Raw genomic sequence first — 15,836 nt, 5'->3', positions numbered from 1 at the left:
TCTGTGAGGCTTCTTACCATACCAAATTTCTTATGGGACATCTTATTTTATAGGCTCTAAACACTTTAAAAATTGCCCTTTCCAATCTGCTGCTTCGTCCCTTAACTTTCACACCTCATGTTTCTCCCTCTTTGTGGTACCCTCCACTGGGGCTTTCTTATGAAGTTAAATGCCCTGATAATATCAGCCAGAACAATCTCACTTCCTCTAACTAGACTCTGGACGGGCACTTGCATACTCTCAACTGTATTTACGTTCTTGCTGAAGACACGGTCATCCACTCCTGGTGTCACCCAGACACATCAGAGAACTAGCGAAGATTTTGAAAAGGTTAGTCCTTTCCTATCCCATTCCCTCTTAGCCACAGGAAGGTTGAATGGAGAGGTTTAAAAATGCATTTTCCCTTTAATATGAATGATACCTCCCTCTAGTAGCCTGACAACTTCCTAATGGCAGAGGGCCAAGAGGCACTTTCGATTCTAAATAGTTTCTTTTCCCCTGAAGCTTAGACGAGTTAAGTAACTTCCAGCTCACACAGATAATGAGTGGATTCAGATCCATTTTTGTTTCTTTAACATCAAAGCCTATACCAAATATATAATCATCACATCATATTGCCTTCCTAAAAATAATATCATGTTTCTTTTTAAAGGATCTTTTTCTCTTAGCTAGGATTGATTGGCAAGCTCTTAACTGAAGACAGAAAATTATAATTCTTGAATAATTCTAGTCTAGATAATTATCAAATTTAATACTTTGGGACTGAGGAAAATTTTGCTTTTCCCGGTTAGTCAGTTGCTTTTACATCACTCCTGTATTGACTCCAGCAGTATTTCATTTTGTAATAAATTTAAGCAAATGGGATAAAGAGAAAATTCAGTAAGATTCCTAAACTACAAAGGAATCTGATCAAGGGTCTGTGCATTTAGGTCACAGATGCTCAGTGTCCAAAATAACATGGAAAGAAAGGATGAACAGTAAGTGCAGGGCTTTAGCGTAACTTGTATGGAACTTCTTGGGATTAAAAAACCAGGCTAAGGCTTTTCTAAGTCTCCTCCCCCAATTGATTTTACATATTAAACCTCACAATTATGTGTATATGCACACACATATTTATATATCTACACATAAAAGCAGTGATATATTGACTGAGTTTAAATTTCTTTGGAAATATTTTCTGTTATCAAAAAACAGTTTCCAGTACAAAAAAAAAATACACAGTTTTAAACTACTATGATTAAGAATTTCAGATTTGTCTTTCTTGTTTCATCCTATAGCAGCCATGTGTTTATTAAAAACCTTTAAAAAGTATTGGTTATATACATCTAGCTGTTAATATGAAGCTTAATACCTTTCAGCTGCATTTGTCCATATAACTTGTATCTTTGAACTATTAGTGTATTTAACTAGTAAATCTACCGCTATAAATGTGTGCCTTTCCATCCGTGTGTGTGCGTGTGTGTGTGTGTGTGTGTGTGTGTGTGTGTGATGCCTGAGAGAATTCTTTACAATGCCCTAAACTAGTTTTGAAATTAAGTCTCAGAGGGAAAAACACTTGCTTTTAGAGATTAACTATTTCTGGGCTTTGACATTCTGAAGTCAACTTTTATTTTCTCCAAAGCAAAGTAATTGTGTTGATATTGAGCTGTCAATGGGAAAAAATAGGTTTGGTCTTCTACAAATACAGTTTAATGACTGCCATTCCTGTCATTATAGGGACAATAATGCACTTAGTTTTTCCTCCCAAAAGGTTAAAGACACTGTTACATTATCACAAGCAGCACTTTCAAAATTGCACAAAATGATACATGTTCTTTTGAAGGCATTTTATCAATGACTATCGATTCAACCCAGAAACCAGATTTAATAATGACTGCTTTACTAAGTATCTGTCACAGTAAAGGCCCTGAACCAGCAATCTTCAAATGAGTAGGCTGAATCTGCATTGACTCCTCTTCCTAAGACCACCCCTTAAGAGATTTAACTTATCAAAATGTTTATTTAAACTGGCGAAAGATAAATTGTGGTAATTTTGTTACAATATTTCTAACATCCATTATTGGCATTTGTACCATTATGAGGAAGAATATTATCTTAATGAGCCTTTCATGCTGGAATGTGCATTATTGATGTTTAGAAAAACGTATGCATTTGATTTTTGAAGTATGGAATTAAGAAATTGATTTAGTAGTGTAAAAAGATTGAAAAATATAGAGTAAATATACAGTCTCTGATATTTTTGTGTATTTTTATCTTTAATACTATATTTTATATTAATTATATAATTTTTTATTCACTGATATTTTCCATGCTAAACTTTTATTTCAGGAAAAAATTCCAAAATGGTAAAGTAAGTAAAAATTATTGAGTATAAATTTACTAAGTCCTGTTTTTTGTTTTTTTGGTTTAGTGAGTGAATTACATATTTTTGCACAATTCTAACTATTTACAATATAAGTTTAGGCTTTCCTGCTCTGGAAAAGGGTTAGTAACCGAATAAATGAGGTTTAAAGTGGAATTGTGTTAAGAACTATAAAGAATCTCAGATTTTTCACGTTACTTGCAAGTAAATAAGTTGACCCACTGCAGTTTCATGGATACTGGTAAAAGCCACAAGACTCGTGTGACAGAGGCAAAGGACTTTATTACTCCCGCAAAGCAGTAGACAGCATATCAGCATTTGCTCCATTTCTCTAAGTCTTGAATCCTACAAGGTGACACAAAGAGGCACAGGTATTATCTGTACACTTAGCGGGTTGTGGTATAAGAGAGGATCCCTGAGCTCTTACACTTTTTTCTTATTTGTTACACATCATCTCCTGAGCAGCTACTGATAGTTTTAATTTTTTTTTTTTTGTCTTTTTGCCATTTCTTGGGCCGCTCCCACAGCATATGGAGGTTCCCAGGCTAGGGGTCGAATTTGAGCTGTAGCCACTGGCCTATGCCACAGCCACTGCAATGTGGGATCCGAGCCGCGTCTGCAACCTACACCACAGCTCGGCAACATCGGATCCTTAATCCGCTGAGCAAGGCCAGGGATCGAACCTGCAACCTCATGGTTCCTAGTCAGATTCGTTAACCACTGCGCCACAGTGGGAACTCCTGATAGTTTTTAAATTTAACAAAGACTTGTTGCTAATCTGCAATGTAGTATTTCCTAGGCCCTGGAGATAAGATCACTGAAGCTTACTTTAAGTCATCAAGATGCAAAGACCCCACAGTCTGGAGAGGGTGTGTCATCATCCTTCTCTTCATCCTCATCATTGTCATGATAACTGTTTCCCTCAGGAGAGATGCTGCATGATGTACTTTACACACATGAACTCACTGAACCATCAGTGTAACCTGTAAAGTAGGCACAATTAGCTCTACCTAAAAGGAAGAAACTGAAGTTCAGAAGATTAAATGTTTTGTTTTTGTTTTTTTCCTTTTATTTTTTTTTCTACTGTACAGCATGGGGACCCAGTTACATATACATGTATACATTCTTTTTTCTCACATTATCATGCTCCATCATAAATGACTAGACATAGTTCTCAGTGCTACACAGCAGGATCTCATTGCTAATCAATTCCGAAGGCAAGAGTCTGCAACTATTAACCCCAAGCTCCCAGTCCATCCCACTCCCTCCCCATCTCCCTGGAACTAGAGACTCTCATACTGAGTGAAGTAAGTCAGAAAAAGACAAATACTATATGATATCACTTATATCTGGAATCTAATATACAGCACAAATGAACCTTTCCACAGAAAAGAAAATCATGAACTTGGAAAATGTTTTGATTAAGGTTACACTGCTAATAAATTCATAAGTCATATATCTGGAATCCTAACTGATAAACCCTTTTGCCATTTTCTTACATGCCTTCTCCTAGAACACATTTCAGGGTCCCATAGGAAACACAACAGGAGCACAGGAAACCGAGGAAGGGGGGCTGAGGGTATCTATGGTCCTGCCTGTAGTTCTGAAGAGTTTAGGTTCTGCTTCATAGCGAAAGAATCAATTGGCTGAATTGTGAAGAATGTCTGTGACTTTATCAAGTAGACAAGGAGTGGGGAAAAGAATATTTCAGTTATTTGCACAGTTAACAAAGGAGAACACAGCACTGGAGGAATATTGCAAAGGCACAAATAACATGATACAGACCCTGTTTTATGTGAAGTGTGTGTGTGTGTGTGTGTGTGTGTGTGTAGCAGGATGCCTTAATATGAAACACGGTGTGTGATTTATCAATATAAAATTTTCCTGAGGTTTCAAAAAATCAGTTCTTTAGAAAGACATTTAATTGGACAATCTTTTGCTTTCAAAAGATATACTGTTGGTGCCATAATCAGATCTCATAATAATAATACTACATTATTTTATTAAAATTCTTCTGATACAACACAGAAATTATTTAAATTATTTACTAGAACAGTTTTCAAAATTGATGCCTTGAACCCAAAAGATAACATTGATGATTGGATTTTTTTAGGGGTCTACTTTTAATTTTGGTTTGGAGTCTATTTCTTAAACTTAGGGAGCGCTGTTGCCCAATGAACCAGAGTTATGGTTTTCAAACGAGTTTCTATGCATTCCTTCCATTCTCTGTGCTGACAATTATTATAGGTTTATTTCTTAAAAAATAAAGATTCAAAAATTAAAAAAACTGAAAAATTTCCTAAATAAAATCTTTCTTTCTTTTATTTTTTCTTTCTTTCTTAGCTTTTAAGGGCTGCACCTAGCAGCATATGAAAGTTCCCAGGCTAGCGGTTGAATAGGAGCTACCGCTGCTGGCCTACACCTCAGCCACAACAACATGGGATCCTTAACCCACTGAGCGAGGCCAGGGCCTGAACCCGCATCCTCATGGATACCAACTGGATTTGCTTCCACCGAGCCACAATGGGAATTCCACCTCTTTCATTTTCATACACAATTTAAGTCTCTTCAGAAAAATGGCTGGATACTTAATCTCCAAGTGCTTAAATCTTTTGACATAAGCATTGTGGCTGTTTTGTTAGATGTTCTGTATATGTACTTCCTTTTTATACCTGAAATAGAGGCCACTACTTGTCTAGTACAGTCAGTGTCATTGTCAAGGCAACAGTTTCTCCCACGGTCCGTACTGGAATACCAAAAAGGGAATGAATGACATAATCTAGATGTTGAATTTCATGTGAAGAAAAAAAAAAAAACCTCTTTTACTCTTTTACTCTAAAAATGCATCATCATCTAGAACATCAGAGATCATCAGGAATACTGTTTAATTTAGAAATCGTTGTGTGGAGGAGAAGAGAAACTAAAATATTTTTCAGTTGATCCGTTAGGCATTTAATACGTATCTCCCCCCCCCCCTTATAGAACAGTAGGCTGGTTATTTTCTAATGCAATCATTGTGATAATTGTAAAGCTGAGTTGTGTAACAGACATGTAACACATCTAGTGTAGTTCTCTTTAACATTCCTAGGGATTTCAGAAAAAACCATCATTTTAACTTTGTTTTGATATTGAAAAAATATTAATTTGCTAGTAGCATAAAGAAATGGAGTCATCGCTTGACTTTAGAGAAACACACGTGATGAGCTGTTCCACACCAGAAGACGCAGAAATTCAGAGTTCAAAGTAGGAGGCTCTACTTCAACTCACAGCAAACTGGCTGAACTACTATAATCATTCTTAAATGTATCCTTGAGGTTTTAAATAAGATTTCACAACTTAATTTTGTAAATTGTCCAAGAGTTTTATTAAGGATAAAATATGGTAATTTCCTGTACTGTAACCCAGACCTGCTTTTCTGATGAATGTTTATGAGCTGTGGTCCTTAGTTCAGATACCAGTGTGAAGATGCTATGACTCTCACACTCCATTATTGCCCTGCTAGCAAAGCATTTTCCATTGGTCTGTCTGTAATTTCAGTATTGCTAACTTTATTCCATTTAAATTATTTCACCAATTCATGTTTCTTGATTTATTTTCTTTTAATTTTTTCTGATATAGATGTATTGAATTTCTATTTAAATTTTAACTTAACATTCTGATTGGCAGTAGTAAAACATATGTAAGGTGTTTTCCTGTTCTTATATTGGACTTTGAAAATGAAAACCCAAATACTGGGGACCCAGAATTGTCTGCCAAAACTAAATCACTTGTTTGAAAGGTATGAAGAGACCTGTCACTCATAAATATTGTTTATGCTCATGACATTTTTAAGGTGTAGTTTTGAAAATGGTTATTTAAAACTAGAGGCTCCACCTAGAGCAACACATTTTCAGCTTCCTCAATTGTTATTTACTGAATGTCCACTGTGCCAGCGGCCTGTGATTAGTATATTTCACAGCCTATCATGGGAAGATTTGCTGGTCAACTCAAGATTCCTCAGTTTAGAGGATTAAAACTTCCAATGTGGCTTTTGAATTTCTAAGTCCATTTTTATATCTGGGAGGAATTTGTTTGAAGTAACATTGAAATACGCCAATTTTTTTAAAAGGGAATAATGGGCTAGCAAATGATTCCAAATAAATGAGTCAAAATTTTTGTAATTTTGTTAGTATAAGAAGAGTGCAATAAAATGGGAATAAATGCAGAAATATTTAGTTTTAAATATGTGAACTTGTACAACACAGAACCAGTGGTATCTTTGATTTTCAACAGAAGGTATAAATGACTATCAACATCTCCAGGTAGCTTTTAGAAAGGAAGAGCTCCAGTCTTGAAAGTGTGTCTTGCTCAGGAATGTACCATGGTTCAGATCCACTGCTCTGCAGCATATAATGTGTCTGTGAGACAATAAGACATTTGCAGAAATGGGATAAGTAAGAAAAATGTTATCTTTAGTCGATGCAAAAATCTAGGTGAGAATGTGAATCATGGGTAGAATAAAGTAAATTTTTTTTTTTTCTCTAGGGAAATTGAAAATAGGAGTTATTGTAGCCATTTGAAACCATAAGGTTTAGCTTTGGCACAAAAGAGAGAGCATACCTCTGATCCCTCCAAATACGGGTGGAATTAGGCAACTCATGAGGCATTTCTCACTACACATTTTCACGGTCCTTAATTCCAGAATTTCCTTCCTGATGCTCTACCTTCCTATCCCTGCAACATGACCATGTTTTTAAACAAAGATATCAAAGTAAACCACTTCCCTCTGAGTTTCTGAAATTCCGTATCTGTTCTCTATGCTTCCTCTTTGCTTAGGTTTGAACTAAGAATGAGCCCCAGACTGAGATGACTTCTAAAAGAGAAACGAAGACCAAGAAAGGCTACGGTTGGGCATGGAGGATGCAGGAAACAGGAAGGGAAATAGGATAGCACATTTTATCTGGTAACCTTTCTCACCATCTCCTTCTGGTTTTATTGCTAGTCATCAGCTGAAAGTCTGCAGATGAGCTTCCACGGAAGCACAACTGAGGCAAGTCTTTGGGAGGGTGTGGGAGTAGTAAGAGGGGCTGTGTGGATGTGAATACATACTGACAGCCAAGAAAAAGGAGAGAAGAATGGAAAAAAAAATAAAAGAGGGAGAAAGACATTGCCTTTGAATAATCTGTTTTCAATCACTCTAAGTTTTTGTAGAAAAATGTCATGGGTATTCTGGAAAAAGGAAATCAAACTTATAGTTTCACAGCTTGTGACAAGAACAAGCAGATTAAAGAGTAAATCTGGAATGACTTGGGGAAAGGGAAAGGGCCTATTTGACAAATACCCTTCTTCTTCTTCTTTTTTTCTTTTTATGGCTGCATGTGCAGCCATATGGAAGTTCCCAGGCGAGGGGTCAAATTGGAGCCGCAACTGCAGGCCTATGCCACAGCTACTGCAATGCTAGATCGGAGCCACATCTGTGACCTACACTGCAGCTTGTAGCAATGTTGGATCCTTAACCCCCTGTGCCCGACCAGGGATCAAACCCGCATCCTCATGGATACTAGCTGGGTTCTTAACCTGCTGAGCCGCAACAGGGATGCCACAAATACCCTTTTTCAGTGAGACTTGGGGAGAGAGCTGAGACTTTCATTTGTACAGACTGCATATGTGAAAACAAAGGAAAATAACATTTGAAGTTAGCTTATCCCTGGTCCTACATCATAAAATGAGTTATAGATCAAGACCAAAGCTTTGCTTAGGTTTAATGTAAACTGTGTTTGCCAGAAGCAAGCCTTCGCATGTCATTTCTGCATTTTGATTAAATTCATGTCAGGAGATTACGAATATCTCTTGAATCTAAAGACCCTTTCTCGGTCGGCAAGATTTACTAGTTCTGAGGGCAACATAACAGGAGACAAGTTGGTAATGCTATTGATGGCAGTCGGTGTGTGCTGGGGAAATAAACATCAATCTACTAAGTAAGATGACAGCGTGAGGTACCAGAAGACTGTAACAATAGTCTTAACAATAAGAAAATGCAATTTCCCCTGCTGTGTGTTATGCCTAGTTTTATATGACTACTGCATTATACAAATTAATATTTAATGCGGTTTGACATCATGCTTGTCAAACAGTAGTACAGGATATAAACCATCGCAAAATCACACATTTTCCATGTTTGAGAGAGGGTAATAGACGTTTTTTTTTTCTGTTTTTCATCATAGCTGGTTCGAGCCCGGAGTTGTCTCATGGACAAGGAGTCCCGTTTTGCAACTAATATTGTTAATCTAAATCACACTGACCCAGTGAAAGTGAAAGGAAAGCAAATTTTGTTTTCAAGTGTTCTGAGAAATAACATCGTGGATTATTGGAGAGTATTCTGTATATGAAAGGATTGAGATAACACTCAAATGAAAACACTGGCTTCTCTTCCTGTCTCTCATTCAAGTTTACACTGAGGAATATGACTTGCGGGGACGGAGTACAGTAATAGACCCAGAGACTTTCCTGGGCTATCTTCTCTCCTTTGGTATGTTAGCAGCTTGGTCAGGGAAGGTGGGGAGATCAAGGAAGAATTCAGTGAGCCACGTTGATCTAAAGGGGAAAGACACCCACTCAGGATTTCATGGGCAACTACGTCATGATTTACAACAGCCTGTGACTGTATCCTGTTATCCTTAAAAAGTGGATGGGAGCCCCATCTGTTCTCAGGCTCATGGGAGAAACTGAGACATTTTTCCCTGTGTTTCCTGATTTGAAGTCGACCTAGTTATTTTTCTTGCATTGGAGATGGGTTGGTGCTCAGTGAAACTTAGCCGTCATATGTCAGGTGGGCATGGGTACATCACTGACTGTGATAATCTTAGGCAAAATAATGAAGCCAACAAAATCTGTCATCATGCTCCAGCCACTTTTCCTTTCTATCTTCCTTTCCACATTTTCAGCCTCAGTGTCAATTTCAATTCTCAGCCCTCATGCAGACCTTAACTGACTGGTTTTTCCTTTGGAAGTGAACCTCTAGCACTTTAATTCTTTACCATTAAAATATACCACCCCTTGATATTCTTCCTTCTACTAAATACTAAAGGGATGTTATTGTGGGGATTTTTAATCTAATGCGCTGTAGTTTACAAGATATTTGCCATAATTAACAAGGCTTCTAGTATCTCCAGTCACTAAGTATTGGTGAGGAAATATTTTTGTCAGAAAAGGCCTTCCAAGTAGCCTCATGATGACCGTACATGAAAGAGATGCTGTAATTACAGCCAATGAGGGATTTCACCTCTGGATGCAGCAACTCCATTCTCCAAATTTCTTGGGCTGAAATACCTGGAATTGTCCTTGACTCCTCTCTTTCCCTCACACGCCACATCAAATCATTAGCAAATCTTATAATTCCTAACTTCATCCTAAATCTGCTGATTATAACCATCTCCAGTGTCTTTTTTCACCTGCCTCTTGTTTTAGACTCTTGAGCCAGTGATTCCCAGTATAGTATCTTCCCCTAGAAGCATTTTCAAAACCTATGGAGCTGTGTTCATTAGTTAGAGGGGTTGAAGAAGATATTAGGCCTTTAATGGGACAGTGATGCTAGATGCTCTTCATGCACAGAAGAGTCCTCTAGAAAAAAATAATTATCCTCCATTCTACTTTCCTCTTAAACCTCTCACATCTATGGTCATTCCTGAGCCCAGAATCGAATTCAATGTTATTTGTAAACACAAAGTGGGTTTCTGTTTTTGTTTTAATGTGTAGATGTGTAGGAATTTTCCAGGAATGTGCCTGATGTGTAAATTGAAGGGATGTTACATTTAATGTTGTTTAAAACTATTAGAATATTTTTCATTAGCTTAGAAAATGACATCACCATTGACTATGCTGTTTTTGGTCTTTGAATTGCCAGTTAAAAACATTGGTCAGCCCTTTTTAGCTTTCACATTTACAGCAAACAGACAAATGAGTGTCAAAATCTGACCCCTAGTCATGGTTTTCTAATGTCTTCTCATAGGAAAAGACATTTATTGAAATACATGCTTTTTAAAATAAATTATTTTCCACTCATTGACGTTTGGTATTAGAAACAGGGCATTTGAAATTTTGTATTAGTCTAAGTGTCGATTTATTTTGGTAATGAGATGTATAGGTAGTTTATTTAGAATGGTAAAAAATTAAGGGCATTATTTTTTCTTTGTTTGAAAATGCACTCAGGGAGGTCTAAGATGGCAGAGTAGCAGGACATAAGGCTTATCTACTCCCATAAATACATCAAAAATACAACTGCATGTGGACCAGTTCACATAGGAAATTTGTGAAAAACTGACAAAAGACCTCAAGATTATGATAGAACAAGAAAAACATTACAAAACCAGAGAGGACATAAGAAAAAAGAAAGACGAAGAACAAGAGAAAAAGAAGCAAGAGGAAATGAGATGGGACCTGCTCTCCCAGGAGGGAGCTGGAAAGAGGAATAACTCCTGCACCTTGGGAAGTTCTCCCATCAGCAACAAGATTAGCCAAAAATGCAGGAGGAACTCTAAACAAATCATCTGAAGCAGTTAAGAAGACAGTCCTCCACAAATAGTGCTACGAGCAATGGGCAACTGTAGGCAGGCACCAGCAGGTGTTGGGAAGCAAAACTTTGGCCTTAGAGATCAGACCCATTGAGGGAGCTGGGGCCGGCTATGTGGTGAAAAAAACGGGTTGGTGATGCGGAAACAGCCTGGAGGGACCAGAATGTAGGGTGACCACAATGGAAAGTGTCTAAGCAGAGGCAACCCAGATGGGCTTAGAGACTAGATGCCATTGTTTGGGGGTGCTGGAGGGAAGGGGGGGTTCTGCCACTACAGCCTTGTTACCTATACCTGCTTTCTCAAGCTGCAGAACACTGCCTACCTGAGCTCAGGAACCACTTGCCCAAAGTGGCAGCATAGCAACAGCTGGGATGCATCCCACCTTTAGGGCTACAGACTTCTTGGAGCAGGTGGAGTAGCCACCTGGGGAAAAAACAAGTTCCTGGTTCCTGCTGGTAAGGGCCCCGTGCTACTGAAACCCAACCTGCACCAGAAAAGCTGCTGGCAGTGACGGCAAGCACTCAGTCTCCAGGAGATCTGGGAAAACACAGGTGCTTTGCCTCCACCCAGAGAATCTGAAAAGGCTCTGACCAGCAGGACAGTGCCAGAGAAGCTGCTGGTGGCAGCGTCCACTTCCTGCAAAAGCAATGACCTGCATGAGCAGGGAAAAGAGAGGTAAACAAAGATGTCTCAGCTCTTCCCAGAGAATCTGCAGAGGCTCATTCCAGTGCAGCAGCACCCATTCCCATAAGAGGGCTGATGGTCCCTCTCCCTGTTGACCAGGGAAAACACAGGCACCTCGGCTCCTCCCAGAGAATCTGCAGAAGCTCTGGCCAGCACAGCAGCACCAGAAAAGCTGCTGGCTGCAATGCTCATTCCCACAAGAGGGCTGCTGGTGCCCTCTTTCTGACAGAGCTGTGGACTGTCCGACCAGCGAAAAGCATAAGATATAGGACCCCTTCCAGTGGCACTGCGAAGGCTCATGTCAGTGGCACTCTTTGATGCCAAGGTAGCCAGAGGAAGCCCATTAACCCACATTCCAATCTTCAGGGCTACAGAGAACACTCCTACCATCAGCAAGGCAGGGGAGGGATCACCAGAAACACACATCGTGCAGCTACAGAGAGAGCCTGTGAGCAACAAGTAGGGAGAAGCCCCCCACCCCTGAAGCTTTCGAGAGGTTAGCAGGTTAGCAGGTTAATGGAAGCAGAAGAACGAATAAGTGAGGTGGAAGACAGGGTGATGGAAATCACTGCTACAGAAAAGAATAAAGAAAAACGAATGAAAAAAACTGAGGAGAATCTAAGAGACATCTGGGACAACATAAATGTACCAACATTTGCATCATAAGGGGTTCCAGAAGGAAAAGAGAGAGAAAAATGCCAGAGAAAATATTTGAAGAGATTATAATTGAAAATTTCCCAAATATGGGAAAGGAAACACTCACTCAAGAGGAAGGAGCACAGAGAATTTCATACAAATAAACCCTAGAAGAAATACAGCAAGATAAATAATAATCAAACTGAGAAAAATTAAGTTTAAAGAAAAAATATTAAGAGACACAAAGGAAGAGCAATAAATCACATATAAGGGAATTCCCATAAGGATAACAGCTGATCTCTCAGAGAAAATCTATAAGCCAGAGGGAGTGGCAAAATATATTTGAGGTGATGAAAAGGAGGGACCTAGAACCAATAATACTTTATCCAGAAAATCTCTCATTCAGATTTGATGGAAAGATCAAAAGCTTCACAGACAAGCAAAAGCTAAGAGAATTCAGCACCTCAAAACCAGCTCTATATCAACTCCTAAAGGAATTTCCCCAAGCAGAAAAGCAAAAGCCACAATTAGAAATAAGAATATTAAAAGTGAAGAAGCTCACTGGTAAAGGCAAAGATAATTTAAAAGTAGGATATCAGCCACTGACAAATATGATATCTAAACTAGCAAGCATGAGATGTGGAGAGTACAAATGCAGAACATTGAAAATGCATTTGAAATTAAGAGACCAGCAAGATGAAACAATTCTGCACACATATAGATGGATATATCATAATATAAGGGGAACTGTTAGTCAAATAACTATAATGGTCACATATATAAAAAAGAAAAACCAAGCCAAACATAACACTAAACATGGCCAGCAAATCACAAGACAACAAAAAGAGGAAGGGAACAAAAAAGACCCAAAATAGCAATCCCCTCCCCCCCAATTTTTTTAAGTAAATGACAACAAATACATACTTATCCATAATTACATTGAATGTAAATGGATTAAAAGCTCTAACTAAAAGAAAAAGACTAGCTGAATTGATTCAAAAGCAAGACCCATATATATGCTGTCTATCTAAGGACACATACAGACTTAAAGTGAGGAGACAGAATAAAATATTACATGCTAATGATTACAGAAAAGCAGGAGTAGCAATACTCATATCAGACAAAATAGATTTTAAAATAAAGAAGGTCACAATAGACAAAGACATTACATAATGATCAAAGGATCAATACAAGAAGGAGAAATAACAAGTTTAAACATATATGCATCCAACATAGGAGCAGCACAATATATAGGGCAACTGCTAACATCCATAAAAGGATACACTGAGAGTAACACAATAATAGTGGGGGACTTTAACACCCCACTTACAGCAATGGACCGATCATTCAGACAGAAAATCAGCAAGGAAACACAAGCCTTAAATGATACACTAGACCAAATAGACTTAACTGATATCTCTAGAACTTTTCATCTCAAAGCAGCAGAATATACTTTCTTCTCAAGTGCACACAAAACATTCTCCAGGATAGATGACATCTTGGGCCACAGATCAAGCCTTCACAGATTTTAAAAAAATTGAAATTATTTCAAGCATTTTCTAATCACAATGCTATGAGACTAGAAATAAACTATAAAAAAAAACACAGCAAAAAACACAAACTCTCAGAAGCTAAACAATATGCTACTGAACAACCAATGGATCTTTGAAGAAATCAAAGGAGAAATTAAAAGATACTGAGAGAAAAATGAAAATGAAGATACAAAAAACCAAAACCTATGGAGCACAACAAAAGTAGTTCTGAGAGGGAAGTTTATAACAATGAAATCTTAGAAAAGAAGAAAATGCAAATAAATGACCTAACCTTACACCTTAAACATCTAGAGAAGGAAGAACAGACAAAGCCCAACCTTAGTAGAAGGAAAGAAATCATAAAAATTAGAGCAGAAATTAATGACATAGAGATGAAGGAAAGAGTAGAAAGATCAATGAAACAAAAAGTTGGTTCTTTGAAAGATCAACAAAATTGATAAACCATTAGCTAGACTCATCAAGAAAAAAGGGAGAGGATTCAAATCAATAAAATTAGAAATGAAAAAAAAGTTACAACTGACACTGCAGAAATACAAGGGATCATGAGAGACTACTATGAGCACCTGTATGCCAAAAAAATGGACAACCTAGAAGAAATGGACAGATTTTACAAAGTCACAACCTACCAAGACTGAACCACGAAGAAAGAGAAAATATGAACACACCAATCACAAGTACTGAAATTGAAACTGTGATTAAAAGTCTTCCAAAAAACAAAAGTCCAGGACCTGATGGCTTCATATCTGAGTTCTACTAAACATTCAGAGAAGAGTTAACAGCTCTTTTTCTGAAACTTTTCCAGAAAACTGCAGAGGGAGCAGTTCCAAGATCATTCTATGAATCCACCATTACCCTGATACCAAAACCAGACAAAGATACCCCAAAAAAAGAAAATTACAGGCCAATTTCACTGATGAACATAGATGCAAAAATGCTCAACAAAATATTAGCAAACTACATACAAATATACATTAAAAAGATCACACACCATGATCAGGTAGGATTTATACCAGGGATGCAAGGATTCTTCAACATCTGCAAATCTATCACTGTAATACATCACATCAATGGACTGAAAGATAAAAAACATGCGATCATCTCAAGAGACCAAAAAAAAAAAAAAAAAAAAAAAAGCTTTTGACAAAATTCAACACTCATTTCTGATAAAAATTCTTCAGAGACTGTGCCCAGAGGGGAACTACCTCAATAGAATAAAAGCCATTTATGAAAAACCCACAGCTAACATCATTCTCAATAGTGAAAACTGAAAGCATTTCCACTAAGATCAGGAACAAGACAAGGTTGTTCTCTTTCACCAATGTTATTCAACATAGCCTTGGAAGTCCTAGCCATGGCAACCGGAGAAGAAAAAGAAATAAAAGGAATCCAAACTGGAAAAGAAGTAAAACTATCACTGTTTGCAGATGACATGATTCTATACCTAGAAAATCCTAAAGACAGTACTAGAAAACTATCAGAATTCGTCAATGAATTTGGTTAAGTTGTAGGATACAAAATTAATACATAGAAATGAATGAATTTCTGTACACTAACAATGAAAGATCAGAAAGAGAAATTAGGGAAACAATCCCATCGACCATTGCTTCAAAAAGAATAAAATACCTAGGAATAAACCTACCTAAAGAGACAAAACTGAAAACTATAGACACTGATGAAGGGAATCAAAGAAGAAATAAATAGATGGAAAAAAATACCATGCTCTTGGATTGGAAGAGTCAATATAGTCAAAATGACAATACTCCTTAAGGAAATCTACTGATTCATTGCAATCCCTATCAAATTACTAATGACATTCTTTACAGAACTAGAAAAAATATTTAAAAATTTGTATGGAAACACAAAATACCTCAAATAGCCAAATAAATACTGAAAAGAAAAAAATGGAACTGGAGTAATAGGGCTCCCAGACTTCAGACACTACACCAAAGCTATAGTCATGAAAATGATATGGTACCAGCACAAAAACAGAAATATAGATCAATGGAAATGCATAGAAAGCCCAGAAACTAATCCAAACACCTATAGTCAATT

At 37.5% G+C, this 15,836-nt stretch overlaps 1 long non-coding RNA gene across 1 annotated transcript; it reads left to right on the top strand.

Moving 5' to 3' along the window:
* On the top strand, window positions 204-10,508 carry LOC110255842. Its single transcript, XR_002336723.1, has 3 exons — window positions 204-330; window positions 7,178-7,304; window positions 8,566-10,508. It is a non-coding gene; the product is annotated as an uncharacterized LOC110255842 (long non-coding RNA).

This window comes from Sus scrofa, chromosome 11 (genome assembly GCF_000003025.6).
Source record: "Sus scrofa isolate TJ Tabasco breed Duroc chromosome 11, Sscrofa11.1, whole genome shotgun sequence".
Lineage (NCBI taxonomy): Eukaryota > Metazoa > Chordata > Mammalia > Artiodactyla > Suidae > Sus > Sus scrofa.
Note: the sequence above shows the minus strand (reverse complement) of the source record. Positions and strands in the feature narration are given on the sequence as shown.